The sequence below is a fragment of the Schistocerca serialis genome, chromosome 1, assembly GCF_023864345.2.
Source record: "Schistocerca serialis cubense isolate TAMUIC-IGC-003099 chromosome 1, iqSchSeri2.2, whole genome shotgun sequence".
NCBI lineage: Eukaryota > Metazoa > Arthropoda > Insecta > Orthoptera > Acrididae > Schistocerca > Schistocerca serialis.
The window spans coordinates 56,240,931-56,248,151 of NC_064638.1; positions in this window are offsets into that span (position 1 = coordinate 56,240,931).

A 7,221-nucleotide genomic window follows, 5' to 3' on the forward strand; every position below is an offset into this window, starting at 1 on the left:
AAGTACAGGAGGATTGACACCCTAACTTTCTAAGATTTTTAACCTCTCCTGTGAGTCAAGTTTTAGTTTCCGATGCTTTACTTCAGGTTTACTCTATACCTTGGACCTTGTAATTGACGAAGAAACACAGAAATTGCATCCGAATTTAATAAAAAAGGCACAATGCCGTCTTAAGTACAAGAGGACTGACACACTAACGTTCTATGATTTGAACCATTCCTGTGAGCCCAGTTTGAGTTTCCGATGCTTCACTGCAGGTTTACTGTATACCTTGGACCTTCGTATTGACGATGAAACACCGAAATTGCATCCGAATTTAATACAAAAGTCCCAATGCCGACTTAAGTACAAGAGGACTGACACTCTAACTTTCTATGATTTGAACCTCTCCTGTGAGTCCAGTTTTAGTTTCCGATGCTTCACTTCAGCTTTACTGTATCCCTTGGACCTTCTTATTGACGATGAAACACAGAAATTGCATCCGAATTTAATCCAAAAGGCACAAAGCCGACTTAAGTACATGAGGATTGACACCCTTCTTTCTATGATTTGAACCTCTCCTGTGAATCCAGTTTTAGATCCCGATGCTTCACTTCAGGTTTACTGTATACCTTGGACCTTCTTATTGACGATGTATCACAGAAATTGTATCCGAACTTAATACAAAATGCATAATGCCGACTTAAGTACAGGAGGACTGACACTCTAAAATTCTATGATTTGAACCCCTCCTGTGAGTCCAGCTTTAGATTCCGGTGCTTCACTTCAGGTTTACTGTATCCCTATGACCATCTTATTGACGATGAAACAAAGAAATTGCATCCGAAATTAATACAAAAGGCACAAAGCCGACTTAAGTACTAGAGGACTGACACTCTATCTTTCTATGATTTGAACCTCTCCTGTGAGTCCAGTTTTAGTTTCCGAAGCTTCACTTCAGATTTACTGTATCCCTTGGACCTTCTTATTGACAATGAAACACAGAAATTGCATCCGAATTTAATAAAAAAAGCACAATGCCGACTTAAGTATTAGGGGACTGACACTCTAACCTTTTATGATTTGAACCTTTCCTGTGAGTCCAGTTTTCGATTCCGATGCTTCACTTCAGGTTTACTGTATCCCTTGAACCATCATATTGACAATGAAACACAGAAATTGCATCCGAATTTAATACAAAAGGCACAATGCCGACTTAAGGACAAGAGGCCTGACACTCAAACTTTCTATGATTTGAACCCCTTCTGTGAGTCCTGTCTTAGATTCCGATGCTTCACTTCAGGTTTACTTTATCCCTTGGACCTTCTTATTGACGATGAAACACAGAAATTGCATACGAATTTAAAGCGAAAGGCACAATGTCGACTTAAGTACAAGAGGATTGACACTCTAATTTTCTATGATTTGAACCTCTCCTGTGAGTCCAGTTTTAGTTTCCGATGCTTCACATCAGCTTTACTGTATCCCACGTACCTTCTTATTGCCGATGTAACACAGAAATTGCGTCCGAATTTAATACAAAAGGCACAATGCCGACTTAAGTAAATGAGGATTGACACCCTAACTTTCTAAGATTTGAACCTCTCCTGTGAGTCCAGTTTTAGTTTCCGATGCTTCACTTCAGGTTTACTGTATACCTTGGACCTTCTTATTGACGATGAAACACAGAAATTGCTTTCGAATTTAATATAAAAGGCACAATGCCGTCTTAAGTACAGGAGGACTGACAAACTAACTTTCTATGGCTTGAACCTTTCATGTGAGTCCAGTTTTAGTTTCCGATGCTTCACTTCAGGTTTACTGTATCCCTTGGACCTTCTTAGTGACGAGGAAACACAGAAATTTCATCCAAATTTAATATAAAAGGCACAATGCCGACTTAAGTGCATGAGGCCTGACACTCTAATATTCTATGATTTGAACCTCTCCTGTGAGTCCAGTTTTAGGTTCCGATGCTTCACTTCATGTTTACTGTATCCCTTGGACCTTCTCATTGACGATGAAACACAGAAATTACATCCGAATTTAATACAAAAGGCACAATGCCGACTTAGGTACAAGAGGGCTGACACTCTAACTTTCTACGATTTGAACCTCTCCTCTGAGTCCAGTTTTAGATTCCAATGCTTCACTTCAGGTTTACTGTATACCTTGGACCTCCTTATTGACGAGAAACACAGAAATTGCATCCGAATTAATTACAAAAGGCACAATGCCGACTTAAGTAAAAGAGGACTGACGCTCTAACTTTATATGATTTGACCCTCTCCTGTGAGTCCAATTTTAGATTCCGATGCTTCACTTCAGGTTTACTGTATCCCTTGGACCTTATTATTGACGATGAAACACAGATATTGCATCCGAATTTAATACAAAAGGCACAATGCCGACTTAAGTGCATGAGGCCTGACACTCTAATATTCTATGATTTGAACCTCTCCTGTGAGTCCAGTTTTAGGTTCCGATGCTTCACTTCAGCTTTACTGTATCCCTTGGACCTTCTCATTGACGATGAAACACAGAAATTGCATCCGAATTTAATACAAAAGGCACAATGCCGACTTATGTACAAGAGGACTGACACTAACTTTCTATGATTTGAACCATTCCTGTGAGCCCAGTTTGAGTTTCCGATGCTTCACTGCAGGTTTACTGTATACCTTGGACCTTCTTATTGACGATGAAACACCGAAATTGCATCCGAATTTAATACAAAAGTCACAATGCCGACTTAAGTACAAGAGGACTGACACTCTAACTTTCTATGATTTGAACCTCTCCGGTGAGTCCAGTTTTAGTTTCCGATGCTTCACTTCAGCTTTACTGTATCCCTTGGACCTTCTTATTGACGATGAAACACAGAAATTGCATCCGAATTTAATACAAAAGGCACAAAGCCGACTTAAGTACATGAGGATTGACACCCTTCTTTCTATGATTTGAACCTCTCCTGTGAATCCAGTTTTAGATTCCGATGCTTCACTTCAGTTTTACTGTATACCTTGGACCTTCTTATTGACGATGTATCACAGAAATTGCATCCGAACTTAATACAAAATGCACAATGCCGACTTAAGTACAGGAGGACTGACACTCTAACATTCTATGATTTGAACCCCTCCTGTGAGTCCAGCTTTAGATTCCGGGGCTTCACTTCAGGTTTACTGTATCCCTATGACCATCTTATTGACGATGAAACAAAGAAATTGCATCCGAAATTAATACAAAAGGCACAAAGCCGACTTAAGTACTAGAGGACTGACACTCTATCTTTCTATGATTTGAACCTTTCCTGTGAGTCCAGTTTTAGTTTCCGAAGCTTCACTTCAGATTTACTGTATCCCTTGGACATTCTTATTGACAATGAAACACAGAAATTGCATCCGAATTTAATACAAAAGGCACAATGCCGACTTAAGTATTAGGGGACTGACACTCTAACCTTTTATGATTTGAACCTTTCCTGTGAGTCCAGTTTTCGATTCCGATGCTTCACTTCAGGTTTACTGTATCCCTTGAACCATCATATTGACAATGAAACACAGAAATTGCATCCGAATTTAATACAAAAGGCACAATGCCGACTTAAGGACAAGAGGCCTGACACTCAAACTTTCTATGATTTGAACCCCTTCTGTGAGTCCTGTCTTAGATTCCGATGCTTCACTTCAGGTTTACATTATCCCTTGGACCTTCTTATTGACGATGAAACACAGAAATTGCATACGAATTTGAAGCGAAAGGCACAATGTCGACTTAAGTACAAGAGGATTAACACTCTAATTTTCTATGATTTGAACCTCTCCTGTGAGTCCAGTTTTAGTTTCCGATGCTTCACATCAGCTTTACTGTATCCCACGGACCTTCTTATTGCCGATGTAACACAGAAATTGCGTCCGAATTTAATACAAAAGGCACAATGCCGACTTAAGTAAATGAGGATTGACACCCTAACTTTCTAAGATTTGAACCTCTCCTGTGAGTCCAGTTTTAGTTTCCGATGCTTCACTTCAGGTTTACTGTATACCTTGGACCTTCTTATTGACGATGAAACACAGAAATTGCTTTCGAATTTAATATAAAAGGCACAATGCCGTCTTAAGTACAGGAGGACTGACAAACTAACTTTCTATGGCTTGAACCTTTCATGTGAGTCCAGTTTTAGTTTCCGATGCTTCACTTCAGGTTTACTGTATCCCTTGGACCTTCTTAGTGACGAGGAAACACAGAAATTTCGTCCAAATTTAATATAAAAGGCACAATGCCGACTTAAGTGCATGAGGCCTGACACTCTAATATTCTATGATTTGAACCTCTCCTGTGAGTCCAGTTTTAGGTTCCGATGCTTCACTTCATGTTTACTGTATCCCTTGGACCTTCTCATTTTCGATGAAACACAGAAATTACATCCGAATTTAATACAAAAGGCACAATGCCGACTTAGGTACAAGAGGGCTGACACTCTAATTTTCTACGATTTGAACCTCTCCTCTGAGTCCAGTTTTAGATTCCAATGCTTCACTTCAGGTTTACTGTATCCCTTGGACCTTCTCATTGACGATGAAACACAGAAATTGCATCCGAATTTAATACAAAAGGCACAATGCCGACTGAAGTACAAGAGGACTGACACTCTAACATACTATGATTTGAACCCTTCCTGGGAGTCCTGTTTAACATTCCGATGCTTCACCTCAGGTTTACTGTATCCCTTGGACCTTCTTAGTGACGATGAAACACAGAAATTGCATCCGAATTTAATACAAAAGGCACAATACCGACTTAAGTACAAGAGGACTCACACTCTAACTTTCTATGATTTTAACCCCCCCGGTGAGTCCGGTTTTAGATTTAGATGCTTCACTTCAGGTTTACTGTATACCTTGGACCTACTTCTTGACGATGAAACACCGAAAGTGCATCCGAATTTGATACAAAAGGCACAATGCCGACTTAAGTACAAGAGGACTGACACTGTAACTTTCTATGATTTGAAACCCTCCTGTGAGTCCAGTTTTAGATTCCGATGCTTCACTTCAGGTTTACTGTATCCCTTGGACCCTCTTATTGACGATGAAACACAGAAATTACATCCGAATTTAACACAAAAGGCACAATGATGACTTAAGTACTAGAGGACTGACACTCAAACGATCTATGATTTGAACCTCACCTGTGAGTCCAGTTTTAGTTTCCAATGCGTCACTTTAGGTTTACTGTATCCCTTGGACCTTCTTGTTGACGATGAAACACAGAAATTGCATCCGAATTTAATACAAAAGCCACAATGCCGACTTAAGTACAAGAGAACTGACACTCTAAATTTCTATGAATTGAACCTCTCCTGTGAGTCCAGTTTTTGTTTCCGCTGCTTTACTTCAGGTTTACTGTATACCTTGGACCTTCTTACTGACGATGAAACACAGAAAGTACATCCGAATTTAATACAAAGGGCACAACGCCGACTTAAGTACAAGAGGACTGGCACTCTAATTTTCTGTGATTTGAACCTCTCCTGTGAGTCCAGTTTTAGATTCCGATGCTTCACTTCAGGTTTACTGTATCCCTTGGATCTTCTTATTGACGATGAAACACAGAAATTCCATCTGAATTTAATACATAAGGCACAATGCCGACTTAAGTACAAGAGGACTGACACTCTAACTTTCTATGATTTGAACCCTTCCTGTGAGTCCAGTTTTAGATTCCGATGCTTCACTTCAGGTTTACTGTATACCCTGGACATTCTTATTGACGATGAAACACAGAAATTCCATCTGAATTTAATACAAAAGGCACAATGCCGACTTAAGTACAAGAGGACTGACACTATAACTTTCTACGATTTGAACCATTCCTTTGAGTCCAGTTTTAGATTCCGATGCTTCACTTCAGGTTTACTGTATTCCTTGGACCTTCTTATTGACGATGAAACACAGAAATTGCATCCGAATTTAATACAAAAGTCACATTGCCGACTTAAGTACAATAGACTGACACTCTAACTTTCTATGAAGTGAACCTCTCCTGTGAGTCCAGTTATAGTTTCCGATGCTTCACTTCAGGTTTACTGTATCCCTTGGACGTTCTTAGTGACGATGAAACACAGAAATTGCATCCGAATTTAATACAAAAGGCACAATGCCGACTTAAGTACAAGAGGACTGACACTCTAACTGTCTATTATTTGAAACTCTCTGGGGAGTCCAGATTTGGATTCCGATGCTTCACTTCAGGTTTACTGTATCCCTTGGACCTTCGTATTGACGATGAAAAACAAAAATTGCATCCGAATTTAATACAAAAGTCACAATGCCGACTTGAGTAAAAGGGGATTGACACTCAAACTTTCTATGATTTGAATCTATCCTGTGAGTCCAGTTTTAGATTCCGATGCTTCACTTCAGGTTTACTATATCCCTTGGACCTTTTTATTGACGATGAAACACAGATATTGCATCCGAATCTAATACAAAAGGCACAATGCCTACTTAAGTGCATGAGGACTATCACTCTAACATTCTATGATTTGAACCTCTCCTGTGAGTCCAGTTTCAGATTCCGATGCTTCACTTCAGGTTTACTGTATCCCTTGGACCTTCTTATTGACGATGAAACACAGAAATTGCATCCGAATTTAATACAAAAGGCACAAAGCCGACTTAAGTACATGAGGATTGACACCCTTCTTTCTATGATTTGAACCTCTCCTGTGTATCCAGTTTTAGATTCCAATGCTTCACTTCAGGTTTACTGTATACCTTGGACCTTCTTATTGACGATGTAACACAGAAATTGCATCCGAACTTAATACAAAATGCACAATGCCGACTTAAGTACAGGAGGACTGACACTCTAACATTCTATGATTTGAACCCCTCGTGTGAGTCCAGCTTTAGATTCCGGTGCTTCACTTCAGGTTTACTGTATCCCTATGACCATCTTATTGACGATGAAACAAAGAAATTGCATCCGAAATTAATACAAAAGGCACAAAGCCGACTTAAGTACTAGAGGACTGACACTCTATCTTTCTATGATTTGAACCTCTCCTGTGAGTCCAGTTTTAGTTTCCGAAGCTTCACTTCAGATTTACTGTATCCCTAGGACCTTCTTATTGACAATGAAACACAGAAATTGCATCCGAATTTAATACAGAAGGCACAATGCCGACTTAAGTATTTGAGGACTGACACTCTAACTTTCAATGATTTGAACCTC